Consider the following 13675-nt stretch of genomic DNA (forward strand, 5'->3'; position numbering starts at 1 on the left):
TGCTGTTGAGACAAAGCCAGATAGAAGTGTGAATTGTGAGGATGCAAGTGGATTTGGAAAGGTAGGGTAGGGTGAGGGGGCAAAGAATTGTTGGATGGAATACAATGTGGAGAAATGTGAGATTACTGGGGCTGGTTTAGCACAGTGGGCTAAACAGCTGGCTTGTAATGCAGAACAAGGCTAGCAGCGCGGGTTCAATTCCCTTACTGGCCTCCCCGAACAGGCACCGGAATGTGGCGACTAGGGGCTTTTCACAGTACCTTCACTGAAGCCTACTTGTGACAATAAGCGATTATTATTATTATCCGCTTTGGTAGGAAAAGCAAAAATGCAGAGTATTTCTTAAATGGCGACAGGTTGGAAAGTGAACTTCAAAGGACTCGGGTGTTTTTCTTCATACGTCACTGACAGCTAACATGCAGGTACAGCAAGCAATTAAGACAAATGGTATGTTGGCTTTCATTACAACAGGCTTTAAGTATAGTATAGAGCCTTGGTGAGATCACACCTGGAGTATTGTGTACAATTTTGATCTCCTTATCTAAGGAAAGATATATTTGCCATAGAGGGAATGCAATGAATGTTCACCAAACTAATTCCCGGGATGGAGGTGTAGGAGCATTTTCAGAGACTGAGTTTTGAGCTGGCTTTGATGTGGGGGATCCCCCCTCTTAATTAACACAAAGACCCGCGGAGACAGCAACTCTGTTTAAGACAGCTTTATTTTCCAAGCTTGGTCAACGTACAAGGGAGAGTTATTTGGATAAGTGTCAAAACCAACTCTGCTTTACATTGCTTTAGGTTCAACAGCTATCAATTTCCAAAAATCAGTAGCCCTGCCTCAGCAAATCCTTGTCGCTATAGATTATACCGTGACCAATGAATTTTACTTTAGGCAGCATGGTAACTGCGTGATCAGGTCATGGTGTAGTGTCCTGCCCACTGGCCACCTGTTATTTTTCAAGAACCCCCCCACCATATGCTGCCTTCGCTCTCCCTCACTCCCATTTCCTCTTATCATAGTGTAGTTGCTGATAAAAGCTGCTTCCTCTGGATGTGTTTCTCCTGACCACATTATTTTTATATGATTCTGTCTTTCTCAGGAATGTGGTCAAGTTAGCTAGCTTAAATCCCACTATACATTGCGGCCACTACTATTAGCAAGAGTTTAAATGCTTGTTACTGTTATGTTCTAAGAACACATGTTTAATGGTTAATAACGATTACTAGATCTATTTTCTATGGTTAGTTTCAATAAACTAACTTATGTAGAACTATTCCAGTGTTATCCTAGCTATCTGGTTTTAAGGGGTCTCATCTCTGGACCCCCCCCCCCCCACCCCCCCCCCCGCTCTTTCAGGAGGGATTATCCTGGGAGGAAGGATTAATTAGACTGGGCCTTTATTCTCTGTAGTTTAGAAGGATGAGAGATGATCTTATTCAAACATACAACATTCTCACAGGGCTCGACAGGGTAGGTGCAGGAAGAATGTTTCCTCTTCTTGGGGGTGTGTGTAGAACCAGGGTACACAATCTCAGAATAAAGGGCCAGCCTGATAGGATTGAAATATGGATGAATTTCTTCATTCAGAGAGTGGTGAATCTTTGGAATTCTCTGCCCCAAAAGGATCTGACAAATTCAGGGAGGCACGGTGGTTAGTACTGCTGCCTCACAGCGCCGGGGACCAGGGTTCAACTCCGACCGCTGGTGACTTTCTGTGTGGAGTTTTTACATTCTCCCAGTGTCTACGTGGGTTTCCTCCGGATGCTCCAGTTTTCTCCCACAGTCCAAAGATGTGCAGGTTAGGTGGATTGACCATGCTAAATTGCCCCTTAAGGTGGGGTTGCAATAATAGGGCAGGTGATTGGGCCTAGATAGGGTGGTCTTTTGAAGGGTCGATACAGACTCGATGGGCTGAATGGCCTCCTTCTGGACTGTAGGGATTCTGTGATTCTATGATGGAGTCTGTGTCTTTGAGCATGTTCAAGACTGAGAGCAATGGATTTCTACATCTTAAAAACATCAAGGGATATAGACATAGTGCAGGGAAATGCTGCTGAAATAGACGATCATCCATGATCTCGTTGAATGGTGGAATGGACTGATGCTCGATCAATAACACCAGAAGCGAGATTGGATGACAATTGAAGGCTTTATTGGACTAGATGTTTCCCGCAGCAGCACAGGTACAGAATGCAGCTGCTAGGGAGACCCAGACTCTTATACTCCGCCTTACTGGGCGGAACCAACAGGCAGGCTTCACCAAGGGGCTGCCGCGCGGTCGGGGGTGTACGCGCGGGTGTTTCGGGAGGCCACATCCAGGGAGCTAGCAAGGGTTCGTGCCTCCTTGAGGCCGAGTGTCTCTTTCTCCAGCAGCCGCTGGCGGATTTGGGAGGACAGCATACCTGCAACGAATGCGTCCCGGATTAAACGTTCTGTGTGGTCGCTGGCTGAAACTTGCGGGCAGTCACAGTTCCTACCCAGTACCAGGAGCGCGCGGTAGAATTCATCCAGCGATTCCCCCGGGATTTGTCGCCTCATCGCTAGCAGATGTCGGGCGTAAACCTGATTTACTGGGCGAATGTAGTGTCCTTTCAACAGGGCCATCGCGGCCTCGAAATCGTCCGCATCCTCGATGATGGTGTAGATCTCTGGGCTCACCCTCGAGTGGAGAACTTGCAGTTTCTGGTCCTCCATGGGTGCAGTCGTGGCCGTCCTGAGGTACCTTTTGAAGCACGCCAGCCAGTGTTTGAAGGTTGCCGCTAAGTTTGCCACGAGGGGCTGAGTTGCAGACACTGCGGCTTGATTCGGAGCTCCATTCTTTAAAATCTGGTTCAATAAATTGATGCTCAATCAATGACTCCAGAAGCGAGGTTGGATGATAATTGAAGGCTTTATTGGACTAGATGTTTCCCCCAGCAGCGCAGGTACAGAATGCAGCTGCTAGGGAGACACAGACTCTTATACTCCGCCTTACTGGGCGGAACCAGCAGGCAGTCTTCACCAATGATCTTCCTGTTTCAGGTACCTCCCACACCAATAATCTTACAGCCTCAACCAACGTACCGTAATACCCCTAATACAGACTACCACATGGACTCAAAGGGCTGAATGGCCTAATCCCTGCTCCTATTTCTAATGCTCTTATGGATAGAAGCCAGTAAAAGCATGATGAGCCCAGTGGCTGCGTTCTAAGTTGTAAGATTCTATGATTCTAAGCACCGAGTGCAGTGACTAGGGGCTGAGTACAAGAACCACAATGATTTCTAATTTACATAAATGATCTGGAATCAGAACCCCAATGCTTAGTGGTCAACATTACAGATGGTATCAAACCATGAGGGGCATGAAATCAGAAGAGACAGCTCAGAACTTATTAAGTTGGAAAATAGTAGATTTTTATTATACACAAGAGCTAAGCAGAACACCAGCAGGTGAAAAATAACATGAACAAACGCAAAGTGATGCACACAGCAAGTAAAAATAGATGAAGTGTATACTCCATGAATAGTTTGAAATAGCTTTAGATAAAATTGTATTTGACCTGAGGGTCTTGGAGGCAGCATGAACATTGTACAAGAGTGGCAATAAACAAAACTAATAGGATATTGAACTACACAGTCAAAACAATGGAATAGTGAGTCAGAGGAAGTAATGGTGAACAGTATAGTGCTCTTGCCAGTTGTGCCTTGAATGTCAATTCCTAATTCTGATCATCAAGAAACGGAGACATTCGAGCACCAGAAACGACACCAAGAAGTGAGCCCCAGTGTTGGGGGGTCTGAGTTATGAGAAAAGAATGGAGAATCTTGGACTTTTCAGTCTGTCTTTTTTCCTGTAACTTTTCAGCCTTCAGTTGACTAGGCCCTCAGATCTGATACCTCTCTCTCCTTCACCTTTCTCCTTTAAGACGCCTCTTAAAGCCTACCTTTTTTGTTGCGGCGAACATCGGGGATCACATGACCTCCCCGACTGAGGCCTCACGAAACCTCGGGGGCCACGTGACGCCATGGCCAATGAGGACAAAGCACACACAATTTCAGCTACCATGGGGCCTTTAGAAACCACAGACTAGATCTGAACTGAGAGAGGAGTTGGAGTCATTGTCTGGTTTGTAACTTGTATTTTTATGCAGTTTGTAAATAATTCCCTCCTGTAAATAAACCGTTTTGCATCTTCTCCACTGGTGGTCGCCTGGAGTCCCGTTATTAGACCTTTGACCAAACATCTGATCATCTGCCTACTATCTCCTAATGTGGCTCTTATGTGTAATAGTTTGTTTCACATTGCTCCAAGAACCATGGCATTAGGTTAAAGGCAATATATAAATATTAGCTTAGTTGCTGTGAAGGAGGTGGGATGAGGGTCATCTTAAAAACACACATAATGGGCGGGATTATCCGAAAACTGCGTGATGTCCGGGTCCCGGCGCCAAAAACGGCGCGGATCACTCCGGCGTCGGCCCCCCCCAAACAACGCAAATTCTCCGGCCCTGAATGGGCTAGCAGCGGCGTGGCGCCATTCGCCATTCACCCATGCCTCAGCCGGTGTCTGTGGAGGGAGGTGGCAGAGGCCGTCAGCACGGTGGCTCTGACACCACGGACAGGCACCCAGTGCCACAAGAAGGTGAACGACCTCGTCAGGGCAGCCAGGGTGAGTCCCCCCCCCTCCCTGCCCGATGTGCGGCACCCCCCCAGGTGAAACCAACCCTAACCCTAACCTCTGCACTATATGCGCAACCGATGGCGTGCATTGTATAACACTGTTGCCTTTTACCCCTGCAGCCCCCCCCACCCCCACAGGAGAAGCACGCACACAACAATAGCGAGCATGAGAGGAGTGGAGGGGGCCCAGCTGATGAGTGGCCACTCACCGTACATGAGGAAAGGGCCCTGGAACTGGCTGGCAGACCTGAGGACCGGGAGGTTGCCGATGCAGAGGTTGGGGTCCCACCAGCAAGTGAGCCACCGACAGCCCGTCCCCATATCCCCTCTCCCCCATATCCCCCCTCCCCCGTATCCCCCTCCCCATATCCCCCCTCCTCCATAACCCCCTCCCCCATATCCCCCTCCCTCATATCCCCCCTCCCCCATATCACCTGATCACCGCCTGCGTGTCTAGCCATGCACGCTTCATTGTGTATCGCAGGAGCAAACGTCGAGGCACCCATCCCCGCAGATGCCGACCGCCCGCAGGATGCCCCAGGGCGACCACGGGAGACGGAGAGACCCGGACCCTCTGGCACCCAACGCCCGCAGGATGCCCCAGGGTGACCACGGGAGACCGAGAGACCCGGACCCTCTGGCACGTGACGCCCACAGGATGTCCCAGGGTGACCATGGGAGACGGAGAGACCTGAAGCAATAGGGAGACGACACCCCCGTCTCGTGCGGGTGTGGCGACGAAGGCGTGTGCCACCCAGCGACGAGAGGGGCAGCCACAGGCCCCCGTCATAGCAGAGCCACAAAACCATTACCCAGGACAGCCCTACCCAGGACAGCCCTACCCACGACACCCCTACCCAGGACATCCCTACCCACGACACTCCTACCCAGGACACCCCCACCCAGGAGACCCCTACCCAGGAAACCAAAATACAGGACAGTGACACAGAGTGGATGGGTGGAGACGAACCGCCACCCCAAAGTACCATGGACTCAGAGTCGGACGATGCGCACGACACAACGCCACTGCTGTCTCCAACACCCTCCACCATCGCAGAGACACTCACCTCGGTTGGGCATTTTTGTGCTGAGGCGCCTGGTACACTCACTGGTGCGCACAACACAGCCGTCCCGGTACAGCAGGTGGAGGTAGGAGCAGCAGAGGGGCCGGGAGGCCAGAGGGCATCCTGGCGCAAGCGAACATCTGCCACCCAGATGGATCCCGGATTCCTGGAGTTACCACACCCACCCATAGCCCCGATGCAACCACCGAACCTGGGACGAGCGAAGCGGGTGACGGCCGGCTCGCAGCGGCTGCAGTCTCAAGTGGAGGCGTCCAGGAGCTGGGAGTGGTGCCGGTCATGTGTGCCACCCAGGCCGACACCGCACGGCTGGCGTCTGCGGTGGAGGCAATGGGTGCGACGGTGTCAGACATGGGGAGCAGTATGCGAGGCCTGGGGCTTTCCGTGCAGGCGGCGTCTGTGGCCCAGGACATGGCTGCCCTCTCACAGGAGGCCATGAGCCAGCACCAGCGGCAGATGCGCTCAATGCCATGGCCCAGTCTCAGCAGGCAATGGCCCAATCCCTGCAGGCCATGGCCCAGTCTCAGCAGGCCATCGCTGAGGGCATCGGCGCCATTGCCCATGTGCTAGCCGGCGTCGCACAGTCACAGACAGAGATGGCCAACTCCCTGAGCTCCATGGCTGCAAACCTGCAGACACTTGTCGATACCAGCACGGGCCTCCAGGACTGGCAGCGCCAGATGTCGGGGGGGCGTCGGATGGCCAGTCCGTTCGCACCCCCGACCCATGTAGAGGCCTGGGAGCCATCTTCCTCACCGCCCGCCACGCTCGACCAACAGGGGCCGCCATCTGCTACGCCGCTCGACACGTATGATCAACAAGGGCAGCCATCGCGGAACCGCCCCAGCACCTCCGATCACGCCGGCTACCCGCAACTCAGCGCGGTCACCTTGGACCAGTCGCGACCCAAGCACCTCCGGAGCTCCATGATGACCGTCCGGGTAAGCGGGCACGAGACGCCTTGCCTTTTCGACTCCGGGAGCACAGAGAGCTTCATTCACCCGGACATGGTAAGACGCTGCTCGCTCCCAATTTTCCCGGCGCACCAAACCATCTCCCTCGCCTCTGGGTCGCACTCGGTGCAAATCCGAGGGTGCACTACCGCAACCCTAGCAATACAGGGCGCTGAGTACGCTAATTTTAAATTATATGTGCTCCCAGACCTCTGCGCTCCTCTCCTATTGGGACTAGATTTCCAATGCAACCTCAGGAGCCTAACCCTGAAGTTCGGGGGGCCCCTACCCCCACTCACCGTATGCAGCCTCGCGACCCTAAAAGTCGACCCTCCCCCACTCTTCGCAAACCTCACCGCCGACTGCAGAAGGAGGCGGTATAGCATACAGGACAGGACTTTTATCAGGTCTGAGGTCCAGCGACTCTTGCGGGAGGGAGTCATCGAGGCCAGCAATAGCCCCTGGAGAGCTCAGGTGGTAGTCGTCAAGACCGGGGAAAAGAACCGAATGGTTGTAGATTGCAGCCAAACCATAAACCGGTACACGCAACACGATGCATACCCCCTTCCCCAGATTGCAGACATGGTAAACCAGATCGCATACTACCGGGTGTTCTCCAGGGTGGATCTGAAGTCTGTATACCACCAGCTCCCAATCCGCCCGGAGGACCGCCACTACATGGCTTTTGAGGCAGACGGCCGCCTTTTCCATTTCCTCTGGGTCCCCTTTGGCGTCACGAACGGAGTTTCGGTGTTCCAAAGAACAATGGACCGAATGGTGGTCGGTCTGGGGGCCACATTTACGTACATGGACAATGTCACCATCTGCAGCCATGATCAGCAGGACCACGACGCCAACCTCCACAGATTTCTCCAAACCGCCCAAATCCTAAACCTCACGTACAACAAAGAGAAATTTGTTTTCCACACAACCAGACTAGCCATCCTCGGCTACGTCGTGGAAAACGGAGTTCTAGGACCCGACCCCGACCGTATGCGCCCCCTCCTGCAACCCCCCCTCCCCCACTGCCCCAAGGCCCTAAAGAGGTGCCTCGGGTTCTTTTCATATTACGCCCAGTGGGTCCCCAACTGTGCGGACAAAGCCCGCCCACTAATCAAGGCCACCATCTTCCCACTGGCGACTGAGGCCCGCCAGGCCTTCAGCTGCATCAAGGCGGACATCGCCAAAGCCGCGATGCACACGGTGGACGAGTCCGTCCCCTTCCAGGTGGAGAGCGACGCATCAGAGGTCGCTCTTGTCGCTACCCTCAATCAAGCAGGCAGACCGGTAGCGTTTCTTTCGCGCACCCTCACCACCTCCGAAATTCGGCACTCCTCAGTCGAAAAAGAGGCCCATGCCATCGTGGAAGCCGTACGGCACTGGAAGCACTACCTCGCTGGTAGGAGGTTTAGCCTCGTCACCGACCAACGATCAGTAGCCTTCATGTTCGATAATACGCAGCGGGGCAAAATCAAGAACGATAAGATCTTGAGGTGGAGGATCAAACTCGTCACCTATAATTATGATATAGTATATCGTCCTGGGAAGCTCAACGAGCCCCCAGATGCTCTGTCCCGCTGCACATGCGCCAGCGCGCAAGATGACCGACTACGGGCTATCTACGATCAACTCTACCACCCGAGGGTCACCCGGCTTATCCACTCCATCAAGGACCGCAACCTGCCCTACTCCACCGAGGAGGTCAGAGCTATGACCAGGGACTGCCAGATCTGGGCGGAGTGTAAACCGCATTTCTATCAACCAGATAAGGCTCACCTGGTGAACGCATCCCGGCCCTTTGAACGCCTCAGTATCGATTTCAAAGGGCCCCTCCCCTCCAATAAACGCAATACATATTTCCTCAACATTATTGAAGAGTTCTTACACTTCCCCTTTGCAATCCCTTGTCCCGACATGACCACGTCCACCATCATTAAAGCCCTACATAGTGTCTTCACCCTGTTTGGTTTCCCCAATTATGTCCACAGTGACCGGGGCTCATCGTTCATGAGTGACGAACTGCGTCAGTACTTGCTCAGCAAGGGCATCGCCTCGAGCAGGACTACCAGTTATAACCCCAGGAGAAACGGGCAGGTGGAGAGGGAGAACGTGACGGTCTGGAAGACCGTGCTACTGACCCTGCGGTCTAGGAATCTCCCAGTTTCTCACTGGCAGGAGGTCCTTCCCGATGCGCTCCACTCTATTAGGTCCCTACTTTGCATGGCCACAAACGAGACTCCTCATGACCGCCTATTTGTTTTCCCCAGGAGATCCACCTCAGGGGCCTCGCTTCCGTCGTGGCTGAAGACACCGGGACCAGTCCTACTCAGAAAACACGTCCGATCCTCTGGTAGAGAGGGTCCAGCTCCTACACTCAAACCCCCAGTACGCTTATATCGAACACCCCGATGACCGACAGGATACAGTCTCCCTCCGGGACCTGGCGCCCGCCGGTTCCACCACCACCACCACCATCGCCCCCCCACCATATCCAACCCAACCTACCATGACCAGTGCCCCCGCCCCCATATGGCTCCCGCGCTCCCTCCCGCCCGCCATCCCCCTTTCACCGATCCACAGGAATGAAGCTCCAGAAGAGACGCTCCCGGAGTCCACGTCTGTACCCGCACCGGCGCCCTCACTACCGATGCCGGCACGGACGAGCTCGACACCCGGGCCAGCAACAACGCCAGAGCTTCAGCAATCACAGCGCACAATCCGTGCGCCGGACCGGCTGAACTTATGAACCCGTCACCCCGCCAGACTTCATTTTTTTAACAGGTGGTGAATGTGGTGAATATATTATATCAATAATCCACCATTGAATTTGTATCTGTGCTATGCTGTTGCCCTTGTGGGCTCCTCCTTTGGGCTATTGTTCATCGGGGAACATGTTGGGGCCTGTATGGGTTCCGCCCATGGCTCCTCCGCTTGAAGGGAGGTATAAAGAGCAGTCGACCTGTAGGTGGTTCTCAGTATTGGATCAGGCGCAGGCAGGCACTGTTCTAAGTTGATTAAAGCCACATTTTACTTCTACTCCCTTCTCGAGTGAATTGATGGTCGCATCACTAAGGAGGCTCTTTAGAATGATGACATTTTTGGACAAATTTGATGCAAGTAAGCTTTCGTGCCATGTAGAGAATTTCAGCACGAAGGATCATAATTTCCAACAAAAATGAACAGGAAATGCAAGAATTAGATGGATCCTTATCAGCACTGATATTCAGGGTGATTGGAAATATACCAAAGGAATACCATGAATTAGTGCGCTAGATGGAACAAAAAAACCTGTCTCAAGATGTTACTTTGATAGCATCGGCAATTGCACCATTAATCACCAAAAATATGTAAGACATCTAATCAGTTATGATTCATTGAGAGCATCATAGAATCATATCATAGAATTTACAGTGCAGAAGGAGGCCATTCGGCCCATCAAGTCTGCACCAGCTCTTGGAAAGAGCACCCCACCCAAGGTCCACACCTCCACCCCATCCCCACAACCCAGTAACCCCACCCAACACTAAGGGCAATTTTGGACACTAAGGGCAATTTAGCATGGCCAATCCACCTAACCCGCACATCTTTGGACTGTGGGAGGAAACCGGAGCAACCGGAGGAAACCCACGCACACACGGGGAGGATGTGCAGACTCCGCACAGACAGTGACCCAAGCCGGAATCGAACCTGAGACCCTGGAGCTGTGAAGCAATTGTGCTATCCACAAGGCTACCGTGCTGCCCAACACATTAAATAAACGCTGAATTCTGAAGATTCCTGAGGGATGGGCCATGGTTTCTCTGGCTAGTTCTCCGCGGGTGCAAATTCTGTAATGTCTGCTAACTCTAGTGAGAGCCCAAAGACGTGAAGATCCCAGGCACTCCCCGCCAACGTAATCAGGTTCACACCCAACGAGGGCATGAACCTGATTATCATAAATTTAAATGTGGTTCCGGTTGCGGCGATGACCAGCTAAGCCGCACGTTTCGGCGGCTCCAGCTCCAACGGACCTTCGGGCTCTTTTAAGAGCCCCAACGGGAAATTTTCTCACGACAAAACCCGGTGTGGGGTGAGTTAATAGGGAGTCCCCCCCCCAACGAAAGAGGAAAATATCGGCGGCGGCGGCTACATCGCGAGGAATCCTCGACGATAGGGTCAGAAGGGAAAAGAAGCAAGATGGCGGCAGAGAAAGCCCAGGCGACATGGGGGCCCGATCAAGACGAATTTTTAAGACGGTGTGTGGAGCTACTAAAGAAGGAGGTGCTGACCCCGATGCTACAGGCAATTGAGGGGCTTAAGGAGGCACAAAGGACCCAGGAGACAGAGCTCCGCGTGGTGGAGCAGAAGGTGACGGATAATGAGGACGAGATCCTGGGCCTGGCGGTCAAAACACAGACGCACGAGGCGCTCCACAAAAAGTGCATTGAAAGGATTGAGGCCCTAGAAAACAGAGCACGAAGGAAGAACCTTCGGATCCTGGGTCTCCTGAGGGAGTGGAAGGAGCGGACTGCGGGGCTTACGTGAGCACGATGCTAAGCTCGCTGATGGGAGCTGAGGCCCCTTCGGGCCCCTTAGAAGTGGAGGGGGCTCAACGGGTCCCGGCGAGGAGACCAAAGGCGGGAGAACCACCTAGGGCGACAATCGTGCGATTTCACCGCTTTAATGATAGAGAAGTGGTTCTGAGATGGGCCAAAAAGGTACGGAGTAGTAGATGGGAGAATGCAGTGGTACGGGTGTACCAGGATTGGAGTGCGTAGGTGGCGAGAAGGAGGGTGAGTTTTAATCGAGCCAAGGAGGTGTTACACAAGAAGAAGGTGAAGTTCGGGATGCTGCAGCCGGCGCGACTATGGGTCACGTACCAGGAGAGACATCACTACTTCGAAACGGCGGATGAAGCATGGACCTTTAATAAAGGTGAGAAATTGGATCAGAACTGAGGGACTGATATTAGAGGGAAATGTCACTGTTGATGTATATAGAGATGTAAATTGAGAAGGGGGGAGACACTAAGAAATGTGGGCGCCGGTGGGGGGGGAAAGAAGAGACATAGGCGGAGGATGAGGAATGGGAGTGGGGTGGCAGAGGGAGCTGCGCCACAAGGGGCGGGTCAGCTACAGAGATGTTCCCGCGCCAGAAAGATAATGGCGGGAAGATAGGCGCAAGGTAGATGGGAGTTCCCCACACGGGGGGGGGGTCAAGGAGTGAGCAGGAGAAGCCGGGGTCAGTTGAAGTCAGCTGACTTGCGGAAGTTATATGGGGGGAGCAATTACGCTAGAGGGGGATCTAGCGGGGGGGGGGGGGGGGGGGGAGGATAACTGGGTTGCTGCTGCAGAAATCAAAGAGGAACTGGCTAAAGAAAGGGTGGTCGGGGCTGGAATGCGACACCTGGGGAACGAGTGGGAGCGCGGAATCGGGACGTGGGACTGGCCTAGAGAGGGTGATGGCTAGTCGACACGGGAAGGGGGCAGGTAGCCCCCTACTGAGGCTGATCACGTGGAACGTGAGAGGCCTAAATGGACCGATTAAAAGGGCCCGAGTGCTCGCGCACTTGAAAGGACTGAGAGCAGACATGGCTATGCTCCAGGAGACGCACCTGAAGGTGGCGGACCAAGTTAGGTTAAGGAAAGGATGGGTGGGACAGGTGTTCCATTCAGGGCTAGATGCAAAGAATAGAGGGGTGGCCATACTGGTGGGGAAACGGGTATCATTCGAAGCAAGGAGCATTGTAGCAGATAGTGGAGGCAGATATGTAATGGTGAGTGGCAGGCTGGAGAGAATGGAGGTTGTGTTGGTTAACGTATATGCCCCGAATTGGGACGATGCGGGATTTATGAGGCGGATGCTGGGACGTATACCGGACCTGGAGGTAGGAAACTTGATAATGGGGGGAGACTTCGACACCGTGCTGGACCCAGGGTTAGATAGATCCAGATCTAAGACCGGAAGAAGGCCGGCAGCGGCCAAGGTGCTTAAGGGGTTTATGGACCAAATGGGGGGAGTGGATCCATGGCGATTCCTTAGACCGAGGGCCAGGGAGTTCTCCTTCTTCTCCCATGTTCATAAGGTGTACTCCCGGATAGATTTTTTTGTTTTGGGAAGGTCGTTGATCTCGAGGGTGGAAGAAACTGAGTATTCAGCCATAGCTATTTCGGATCATGCCCCACATTGGGTGGACCTGGAACTAGGAGAGGAGAGGGAGCAGCGTGCACTCTGGCGATTAGATGTGGGATTGCTGGCGGCTGAAGGAGTTTGTGGAAGAGTGCGGGGATGTATCGAGAGGTACCTGGAGGCCAATGGCGACGGGGAGGTCCGAGTGGGAGTGGTATGGGAAGCAATAAAGGCGGTGGTCAGAGGAGAGCTGATCTCCATCAGGGCCCACAAAGGGAAAACAGAGGCCAAGGAAAGGGAAAGACTACTGGGGGAGATCTTAAGGGTGGACAGAGAATTTGCGGAGACCCCGGAGGAGGGACTGTACAGGGAGAGACAACGACTCCAGACAGAGTTCGACCTTCTGACCACCAGGAGGGCGGAGGTGCTGTGGAGGAAGGCACAGGGGGTGAGGTATGAATATGGGGAAAAGGCTAGTCGCCTGTTGGCCCATCAGCTGCGAAAGAGGACAGCGGCGAGGGAGATAGGGGGAATTAGAGACGAAAAGGGAGCTACGGTGCGGAGAGCAGGGAAGATAAACGGGGTGTTTAAGACCTTTTATGAAAGACTTTATAGGTCCCAACCCCCGGAGGGAAAAGAGGAGATGCGGCAGTTCCTGGACCAATTAAGGTTCCCGAGGGTGGAGGAGCAGGAGGCGGAAGGCCTGGGGGCACCAATTGGGGTGGACGAGGTTACCAAGGGGCTGGGGAACATGCAGGCAGGGAAGGCTCCGGGACCAGATGGGTTCCCGGTGGAATTTTATAGAAAATATGTGGACCTGCTGGCCCCGCTGTTGGTGAGGACTTTTAACGAGGCCAGGGAAGGAGG

The sequence above is a fragment of the Scyliorhinus torazame genome, chromosome 21 (genome assembly GCF_047496885.1).
Source record: "Scyliorhinus torazame isolate Kashiwa2021f chromosome 21, sScyTor2.1, whole genome shotgun sequence".
Taxonomy (NCBI): domain Eukaryota; kingdom Metazoa; phylum Chordata; class Chondrichthyes; order Carcharhiniformes; family Scyliorhinidae; genus Scyliorhinus; species Scyliorhinus torazame.